Raw genomic sequence first — 11,187 nt, 5'->3', positions numbered from 1 at the left:
TAGCAAACCCTAGTTTTACCGACTAACCCTACTGGTGCAAGAAAAGAGATGAAAGTTTCGGAAATGGATGCCATTGACTCTTGGAAAGGTAAAATGAATGTGAATAAGCTACTTTTGAAATGAAATCTAGAAAAAGCATCTTTTTTGGTATTTTTGACTAAGTTGGCAGAAATAATTATGCATGTGCATTAACTGTTTTTGATAGTGTAGAGGTTGATTGGCGAAAAGAAATGGAGTGGGCGCTTGAAGGAGGTTGACAAGGTGAGAATAGGACCTAAGGGGTCCCTATCATCCTTCCAAAGAGTTTCACAATGATTAGATATCGAAAAACTTCTCACGTGAACTTCTACAGGAAGTATGTAGGGGTTCTACAGGATGTTCTACAGGAAGTTCTACAGGAAGAGCCGAAAGAGGATTTTAGAGGGTTGATGGTGGAAAAACGGTGGGAAAGTGGAAATGGAGGATGGATAAGGATGTGAAGGGGTATAGGACCTGGTAAATGAAGCTAAAGAGTGATGAATGTGGTTGGATTTGTTGAAGGATGGAGGGAGCAATGTTGCACAAGAACGTAGAAATTAGGGCAAATTCGAAAAGTGTGGCAAATGGAAGGAAGGAATCTTGGATTAGGGGTTGGAGCAGGTTGTATGATGGAGGAAGGATAGGCATGGATGTATTCTAGGTTCTCTGCACACTATTTTTCAAAATTGATCGAAGAAATACTAGAAAAACCAGAGATCTATCTACTTTGACCTAATCTGACCTAAAACCAGAAACATGATGAGCAGAAGTTTATAGACATGAAATCATGCAAGATAACTATGGAAACTAAGTGAGAACATATCTAAACATGCAAGTACAACTAGTATCAACTTTTCCAACTAAAAATATAACACTAGCAATTACATGGAAAGGCAAAAACAGTTTTTTTGTGGCAGCAAGTATGCCTTGGTCTCAGCTCATGGTCCCAACGAGGGAGAGGTGAGATCAAGGATTGCTTGATGGTTTTTTTTCATATCTTTTCTGTTACCAAACTATCAAATCAACTTGAAGCATGAAAAACTATTTTAATCATAAAAAACAACCTAAGTAACAATGCAAGATCTTAACCTAAATAACAGAAATTATTCTATGAATGCAAGGAAAACACATAAAAGTACACAAAGGAGGTACTAGTACTTGGTTTGGGCCTAAACCCAAGAGCTACAGCCTCCTAAGAAATCTCAGAGCTGGTGTAAAGTGAAATTGATCTCCATTACTCAAAAAATAATCTTGTCACAAAACTATTTACAACAAAAGCTCGAAAATGAGCTGAAATGCAGAGCTGCACTAAAGTGCGAAAAACAACTATTCAATGGCTAAACTACCAAGGCTTGAAGCCTTCCTACTTATGCACCACAAAGACTCCCAACAACCCTCCTTAAATTTAGGAGCTTGGCTACTCAAAGCTGCAGTTAATCAACCACTTCACAAAATCTGCTCGGCTGCCCCTTGAAATCATCTTTGGTGGGATGTTGAACTCCGAGCTGATGGTGGAGAACTTGAGGAAGGGGTATTTTAGTGTAGGAGATGCCCTTCCTACAAATCCTCAACCTTTTTCCTTCATATTTGGTTGTCAACTTGCTCATAAATGCTTGACCTTGGTCCAAAAATATGCAATAAGCACGTATTAGACTTTGTGGTCAAGTGACTATTCTCATTCATTCAATTAACATAAATATATTCAAAAGTATGCATAAAACTATGAAGAATGGTGGATTAATCAAGAGTAATAGGAAAAATGAGCCCAATAAGTTACCCATTTTTGGGGCTCATCATCACCCCCCTGCTGAATGTGTTTCTCATCCTTTGAGCAACTAATCCAGCTCATCATCTTTGATTGCTACGACTGCTTGTCTGCCATCCTAAGCTTCCGAGGTGATGTCCTCTTCTCAGTCATGAAACCTTGCTTTTCTCTCTATCTCCTCCCATTGCCTTTGTTCTTCTTCTTCTTTGACCTCTTCCAGCAGTCCTAGAAGCAATGGAGGACTGAACATTAGGCCAATCTAGTTGGCCTACAGATTTTTAATTGACTGTTTATAAAGTGATACTCTTGCCAAGGCCTCCCTCATCCTTGTAGGGGAGTGGTACTCTCTTATTTTCAGACTGTGGGACAATGTGTTCCATCCCCTTATGCAAGCATGAATGCAATTATCACCAAGCAGTCTTTCCATGTATTCAAAGTGAGCAATGGCCTAAGCTTGTCTTTCAATGTATTCTGGGTGAACCTGAGGGTTGTTGGCCAGGTGCTGATGGGCATACGCTACAGCTGAGGGATCTTCTGGTTTTGCTCTGATCATGAGTGCCTCGCTGAGCTCCCTGTCCATAACTTTCCGAATTTCTGCTACCCTATTTTCCTCATGGTTTAACCAAGAGGCCATGGCCATGAGTTTCACATCTCCCAATTCAGCATTTGGGTCCCATAGATTCATTTTTGGAAGTGCCAAGTTGTGTAAATAGAATTATGCTAACTTGGCCTTATCTTCAGCTGAGCTACTGTCACACAAATACATGAATTGATTGTAATTCTGGAATGGAATGGTGCCCCTTTGGGCCAATGTGTTAATTTGAAATTGCAACCATTGATATTACAGATATAAGACATATGACTTAGCGGGTTTCCTACATTGTAAGGCTTCTACTGCCCAGCTGGCCATGCAGGCCATTTGGGCTTCTTTCTCTTGCACCTGTTGTTTTAAAACCTGTATTTCTTCTGCTGCCTGTGACTCCTTTTCCTGTAGCAGTTTTGTCAGCATCTCAACATCAGCTTGCAACTTTTCCTCTCTCTGTTGTTCCTCAGTTGTTTCCTTGTTTGCTGGAGGTCCTTCTTACTGCTGCTGCTCTCCCACAATGGATGGCCTATCTTCCTTATGACCTTCCTGTAGCTACAACTTCTTTCTCAGCAGCTCATTCTCTTCCTGTAATTTGGCTCTTTGACTGCTTTCTATGTGCCTCACCATGGCCAACTCTTTTCTTGATTCTTTTAGCTGTTCCTCCAGGTGGCCTATGTCTGCAACACCCTTGGATTTGGAAATCCTCATCCAAGTGTGAGTCCTAACCCGTTATTGTTTCAATACAAAGAAAAGTGGTACAACAAACTTCTGTGGGATGATCTTCCCACCTTCTAACAGGTTGTAATATGAGCCCAACCTAGGTTGAGGGCTTGGTTCCAGTATCTCCTCGGTCTTTTCTTCTCCCTGTGATTGTTTGGCTGCCTTCTCCTCCAATTTCTCAGTCTCTTTTAACTTAGCTACAGTTTCTTGTAGAGATGTTTCAGCCTCCTATAGAGCTGCCTTTGAGTCCATCATCCTGATTCTCTCTCTCCAGGTGGAGGTTTTTGGGTTTCTTCTTTCATAGGTCATAGATATATTTGAAGGAGACTCTTCTTTCGATTTAGTGGTTGTGTCCTCAATGACAATTAGTTCCTTTGATTGTGGCTGGGGTTTGCCCACTTTGATCCTTGTGCTTCTCCTGTCTTTAAAGTACATGGAGGTTTGCCTCTTTCTTTTTCCTTTTTGTTTTGTAGGTGTGCTTAATGTAGCAAGCGCAACTGCTGTCTCCCTTGCCAACATCTCAGGGGATTTCTCTCCCTGTTGTTATTTTTCTTTGCTTCCTGTAGAAGTCTCTCTGTCCACTGTTTCTGTCTATATGACTGATATCTCAGGGTGTGCCTTCCCCTTTTCCTTCTAGGTTCCTTCTTTGGCTGTGGCAGCCTTCATTTGGGATTTCTCAACCTTTTCCTTTCTACTTTGTATCCTCTTTTCCCTTTCTATTTTTGTTGTTGTTTCTGCCTCTATTTTAGACTCAACAGTCCTGCCAATTTATTTTTGTTCTTCCTCTATTTTTCCCTCTGCTTGAATGTCTTGTGCTCCCTTATCATTTTTCTTCTTAATTTCTTCAGTTTTCTCCCTCTCCTCACTGCTGAATGGGGTGATGTTTTCAGCCGAAGTTCTAATGTTATCATCCCTAGACATGTTTCTAAAGATTTCCCAAGATATGGGGACAATATAGGTGTGTAAAGCATCTTCCACCAACAGTTTGATAAGCCCACAGTGGGCCAACTGATCTGGGATCCCTTCATTTAGCTTTGTACCACATTCAATTAAGGACCGAAGAAGGAAATATGGGATGCTCAGTTTCTTGGCCACAGGCAAGTCAATCCCATGCCTTAATTCACAAAAAAACTTGAAATGATATCCACAGATGATGCTAAACCTCCCTTCACATGTAATGTACTTCATAATTTGATAAATAACTTCACTCTAGAGAGGAGGCAAGCTTCTCCTCCTAACTCCGTTTTTGTCTTCTACAGGATGCTCCTTGGGCAGAAAAAATGTTTTCTTAGAAACTTGGCCCAATGATTTCTCTTCATTGCTCTAAGGGAGCCCCAATGGTAGACTAGTTGAGCTCAGGGGTAAGTTCTAGGGTCAAACCCCTAAAACTAACTAAGGCATGTGTCTTTGAATGTGGTCTTAGGGACATTAAAAACTCTTCAGTTATCTCCTCATCATGACCATGAATTTTGTCAAAGAAGGATATCCAATTTGCTTTGGTGAAAAGGTCCACCACCTCAGGGTGCTCGTGCAACTTGCTAGAGTGTGAGGGTTATTTCCTTATGAATCCTCCTGGCATGCTGTTGAGTGCTCTTTTTATGTTTTAACCAGAAGAGAAAATGCTCAGGAAAACAAACAGTCAATCACTGGAACAGAGGATAGCTGAATTCGATTTCTTCTAAACCCAAGAAGGAATTTCTCGTGTGTTCCTTACAATATCAAACAATAATAATTCCCTTATTTTAAGACCAGTGTCACCCAGAATTCGACTATCTGTTTATGAAAAGAAGAATTTTGTTTTTACAGAACAGAGCATAAGGACTCAAGTTCTCTTCTCAACACATAGATAGATATGTAAATTCAATTTTTTCACACATACAGGCTGGCCTCTATTGTTGCATGTATCTTCCTTTCAGGAGAATTAAGAAATCATGAGGAGATTTCGGAATGTAGAGGAAGGTCTGGGTAAACTTAGTGAGATATGCAGGCAAACTTTCACATTTTTTTCAATGCAAAGGCAGACTTTTACTCTCGTTTTTCAAACTAATGCCATTCACTTCACCATCTTGCAAAAAAAAATCATGCACAGAGAATTTTTCTCGAGCCTAGCTCATTTGGAGCTTGAAATTTGATGAAAATTCTAGGTTTTCCTTTTGCATCTGTTCTCTACCTTTCCTGTAGAACCCTTCCTGTAGAAGGCTCCCGGTTCCTGTAGAACGAAACTGTGCTTCCGATAGAGCTCGTTAGGCGGGAGATTGTCGAAAATAGGTAGAAAAACTAGTGGAGGATGATTGGTTAACTGTTCTTGGAAGTGGTGGATGCATACTCTAGTCGAGAACGACGTGAGTGCAAAATGAACAGAGAGTGGTGCATGTTTCGACTGAGCGTCTTTTAACTGCGACGTGATTTGTGGTGAGGGGATGAGGTGTCCGGACCGGACTATTGATTCGACGTCACAACCATAATTTTTTTGCATGTTTCAGACCGCCAACATCTCCTCTCTCCCATTATCCACAGCCACCACTACCAGTCCCAACGATTTCTCCCTGAATGGACACTCCACACGTGCTGGTTGCACATCTAATTGGCAATTTTGAATGTAACGGGGCTCGTTTGGATTCCACGAGGATATGTAACTGGCTGAGGGTGGCCAGTTGACTGGCCACCGATTCCACTCAATTTCATAGTCATGCATCTTTAAAATATGATTTATGCAATTGAAGAACGATTTTAGGCACTTACCTGCATGGTCGCGACCGTGTTATGCATATTTCAGGTTTTGGACCCATTCCTTCGTTTGTTGTTGCTGCATGCACACTGCATGCTTGGCCTCGATTGTTGCTGATGTTCATACATTTAGGTAGAGCTCCACGCATGTCTCTTATGCCATATTTTGCTGTCCCTGTCTCTGGAGTATGCATTTAAGAGGGATCCGCTGCTACAGGATTCCTGTAGGATGTCCTGTAGTTGCTTCTCCTCCTAGAATGCAAGCAAGAATGAGCAGAGCTATATTACTGACAAGGGTCTTGGCCGATGAGGATTCTGGATGGAGGGTAAAAGGTATGGTGAGTGAAAACGGCTTGATTTGTCATTAAAAATTTCTTGCTGGCAGTATGAAGAAAACAAGATTTCTATGTGCGACTGTGCAGGAACATAAAAAAATGAGTGCAATGGAGGTGTACAGAGATAGAAAAAGGGCGACATATGGCGATGGATGTAAACAGAGATGTTTACAGGCCTCATAGAAGATTCCCAACCTTCAAATCCTCTTCTGAGATCGATTTTGGCTTGTCTGTAGGTTCTACAGGATCTTCTTGTAGAAGACACAAAACTTCCTGTAGAAGGTGGAATCTTAGCCTGAATGAGACCAAATCTTAGGAAAGGGTAGTGGTCATGGAGGAATGGATTGTGAGGAATGCTTGCAGCCTGGTGCTGACTTCTGTCTTTGTCTTGTGTGATCCTCCTAACCTGCAATGTCCTTGCTGCAACCTGCAATTATTCAACAAAAATTACTTTTTTTTCTAATCTGAGACGGCTGGGGTGTCTCCAGGAGGTTTTCACCCTCATTGTCTAACCTGGGTGCCTCTAAGAGGTTTTCACCCAAGGATATTTTATTCTTTATTCTTTTTTCTATTTTTTTTTTTGTATTCAAGGTGTGGGTGGAGTGGAGACAGGGGCCTGCTCCACTACCAACACTGATTTATCCGAAGTTTCAATGAACTCCTGCTTAGAAAGGGACTTCCTATAGATTTTCAATTGATGCCCATTGACGAGCATGGGGATGGCTTCTTCATCAATGGTCTTGATAAGGACTGAACCATTGTATTTGCATTTCTCCACTGTATATGGTCCCAACCATCTTGTCCTTAGCCTTCCTTTGAAATCCTTGTATCTTGAATCATATAACAACACCCAATCTCTTGGCTGAAATTGCTTTTCTTTAAGGTGCCGATCACGCCATATCTTTCTTTGAAGTTGGACCACCTCTGAGTGGAGAAGGGCCTGCATTCTCTATTCATCTAGTCGATTCAGCTAAAGTAATCTTTCCTATTGTGCATGGATGAGATCTAGGTCTAGCTGAGATGCCAACCTCAATGTGTTATATTCAAATTCTATGGACAACAAATCCTTCTTCTCGTAGACCAGCTCATAAGGTGTGAAACTTGTTGTAGTTTTCCAAGTAGTGTTGTGGGCCCAGGTGGCCTCAACTAGGTGATCTGCCCAATCCTTTTTGTTGTTGCTCACCACTTTGGTCAAAATCTCTTCCAACGCTCTCTTAGTGACTTCCACTTGTCCATTTGCTTGTGGATGATAAGGGGTGTAAGTTCTATGCTTAATCTTGTGATGAGCGAGCAAGTATTCAATCAGGTTAAAGGTAAACTGACTTTCTTGATCTGTGACTAACTCCCTTGGGTAGCCAAACTTGTAGAAGATATTTTGCCTAAAAAACTCAACCAGTTTTTCTTCGGTTGCTGCCTTGATTGCCTTTGTTTCTGCCCACTTTGTTAGGTAGTTCGTGCACACAATGATGTAAGACATTTGTTTTGAGGGAGGATTGATAGGACCCACAAAGTCCATGCCCCACTTCTCAAATGGCTTGAAAGTCACTTGAGGTTGGAGGGGTATTTGATCCCTTGGAGTTGGTTTCCCCATCCTTTGACATAGCTCACATTGGCTGATGTATCTCCTGACATCTTGGTGAAGAGTGGGCCAATAGTAGCTTGCCTGTAGAATTTTGAAAGCGGTTCTTTTTGCTGCAAAGTGGCCCACACAGGGCCCATCATGACAGGTTAGGAGCATTTGAAAAACTTCCTCCTCCCTGAAACAACGCCTGAAAATCTGATCTGGACCAAGTTTAAACAGGTTGCCCCCAATCCATGTGAATGGGGTGCTTTTCCGCATGATATTGTTCTTCTCTTTTGAGGATAGGTGTGGCGGGAACTGTGCTGAAACCAAGTAATTTGCTATATCAGCAAACCATGGACAGAGTACTAAAATAGCAAACAGGTTTTCATTTGGCATTTGATCGTCCACCATCCCTTCTTCACTTGCAGACAAATCTAGTCTAGATAGAAAATCAACAACAACATTTTCCTTACCTGGCTTATCAACAATGGTCAAATCAAATTGCTACAATAAAAGTAACCATCTAATGATACGAGCATTTACATCAGGTTTATTCGTCAAATACCTAGTTGTAGCATGATTAGTGTGCACGAATGTTTGATAACTAGTGATGTAGTGTCTGAACTTGTTTAGGGAATGGACTAAAGCTAGGAGCTATTTCTCAGTTACGGTATCGTTTAACTCTGCCTTGGACAGGTTTTTACTGAAAAAATATATGGCATATGTGTCATGTAGAAAGAGTCAATTTTGCAGACAAAACCGACCTCCCTAGAAGCTAAGGCTTTCTAGTGACAAACAAGACAAGTAAACACTACCTTTCTCTAAATATGCATTTAGAATACAAGTAATCAGATGTTTGTAACATACCTTTAGTCCAACGCTTTGTAGTAGTCCAGCCTCGCCGATCCGGATGAGCTCCTCCTTCTCTTCGAAACCTGCATTCACTAACAAGCCAAAAGATTACATAGCACCTGAATAACTTATAAAATAACACATATTCATCATACAGACCAAGGAGTATATGAAACAAATCATGAATAACAACTTGTTGAGAAAAATGAGTTTATTTGCATTAAGTGGAAACAAAAGAAACCATTACAACCTGAGCCTTGGTGTTGTGCAAGTTCCTCCCAGGGTCCAGCAAGAGTTTTCCTTTACTTTGATCAGCTCACCCACTTCCAAATGAAGTCAAGAAAGGATGGGAATCTCTCCTCTCAAGCTCTATAAGGGAGTCCTAATCTCAGCAGCATCTACCCTTAGGAATGTTCAGCTTTCAACCTCCCCTCCCTCTGGCCCAATGCATGTATTTATAGTGCTGTGGAGGAAGTTAATCAGGTCCACCATGAATGGGATAAGCCCCTTTTTCAATGGGATAGCTCCCCTCTTCATGGGATAAGTTCCTCTTACATAGGGATGCATGAACCATCTGGAGGCGACCAATCCATGTCAAACCATCTTCTAGAATGCTCTAGAAATGACCACAAGTAACTTTTTTGAAGTGAAACTTGTGCCTTTTGACCTTTACAGGAGTATGCACCCAGACCTTTACATACAGAGCATACAAGTACGCAGGTGTTATGAACTTGGGGTGCGTACACGCAGGTGAGGCCAAGAGAAACTGCGTAACCAGAGTTAATTGACTTTTGAAGGACTTTCTCTCTTTCTTGGAGTTTGACATGAGGAGCAGAGGTATGAGACTTTCCAAGGAGGATAGTATGATAGATGATGAAGCCATACTAACTGTAGATAGTCATGGTGACAAATTTTAGTGTAACAGATTGCCCCCTAAAGTGCGAAGCCTGTAGTAGATTTAGGGTTTCATGTCATCTAGGAAGGGTGAAGTACTTTATCATTTTAAGGATTATCTTGTGGAGAGCCTGGTTGGAACCTGCAAGTATTCAACACAAAATACATGTATGAGACCATATCATCACTGAGGTAGGCATTCGCATACTCAGATCAAAAACTTTAACTAGCAAACTAACTACTGCTCTGATACAGGAATGATTTCGCAGTACATCATAATCATAGACTCATGTAGACACAGTATGGACGCAACCATCTATTTATAGTTAGTCTACTTATACAATGAATACAAAACTCCTCGCAGCCTGGATGGTGGAAACTAGATCCAGGGTCTTCATTTCTACTTCCCGAAATAGTACGATTCTATCCATGCGAATAAATGAGTTGATGTCGAGCATGGTAGAAACCACTTGATTACCAGTCAATGATGTGAATTGTTAACAAGTGTGAGAGAAACCACCAGTGATGTCAATGGTTCTCAAAGTACCCAGTACAATCCATGAGATGTGAATAAATTTTTTGATGTCGAACATGTCACGGAATCCTTCGATCGAAAGTCAATGATGTAAACTGTCGTCGAAGGCGAGAAATATACCATTGATGCATGCGTATCTCAAGGTACTGACGATTCCTAGATCATCTTTCTAGATAATGTGCTGATGTCGATAGAAAGAGATCCATCGTAGGCAAGCCCACAACACGAAATCATAAATCAAGTTGAAGAAATGTAGCTGTAAGGACTGACTCAGGGATGGTCAAAATGGATGACAGGTATTTTGCAGATGAATGGCTTGTTTGCAGAGACCTCTTGAACACATAACGGCACAATGGATGGCTTGGTAACACTTGACCCAAAGTTAATATCCGGCTGAAGACTTTCAATGTGGTTCAATCAAATGTGAGGCAAAGTATTTCCCAACCCAGGTGAATGAAAAGTGTCGTGTTCAAGAGTGGTAATAAGGTTTCTTCTGAGACAAAGGATAACAAATAGGCTCATTTTTCTCTCTTTTCCCCCACCATTTCTGGCAAGTACCTCGCTATTTTTTTACAAGCTTGAGGAGGATAACATATGCTTGATTATAAGCTCATCCTTCGGATGAGTCCAACTTAGTTTAGATTCGAACCCTAAGAAGGAGTGGTCCGTTCCTGTTTGTAATCGAACAGGTCCTTTACTGTGAAATTTTAACGAGTCCAATATAGGAGAAACTCGGTGTTTTTCAATTTTAGAGAGTCTGAAAAAACTTAAGAAGACTCCAGGGTTGAACTTTTTCATAAATTTGTGTCTCCCAAGCCCGAAAAAGTATAAAATAATGCTTGAGAGAACCGCTTGGTTTTTTACGACCAAGGATTACTTTCATAGTTAGTGTCTTTGACCTAAAAAGTAAAAAGCGATCAAGGACACGTCGTTTTATTTCCAGTATCGAGTTTGAAACGATAAAAACCCGACAATCTTTTCCTGTTTTTACGATCAGAAAAGGGCTATAAGGGGACCATCTTTTAATTCCGTTTTAACGAGTGCAAAAGAAACGATCGGCAATCTTTTCATGTTTTAGGAGTCAGGAAAGGGCTTAAAATATGACTCTGATGTTTTTGTTTGTGAAAAATAACAATTTTCCCTGAAAATCCTTTTATCCTGCACAAAAACCAACACATTACTCATACCTGT

The sequence above is a fragment of the Pinus tabuliformis genome, chromosome 9 (assembly GCF_031772625.1).
Source record: "Pinus tabuliformis cultivar Carrire ecotype Pingquan chromosome 9, CPIR1, whole genome shotgun sequence".
NCBI classification, from domain to species: Eukaryota; Viridiplantae; Streptophyta; class Pinopsida; order Pinales; family Pinaceae; genus Pinus; species Pinus tabuliformis.
This window is presented reverse-complemented; position numbering follows the sequence as displayed.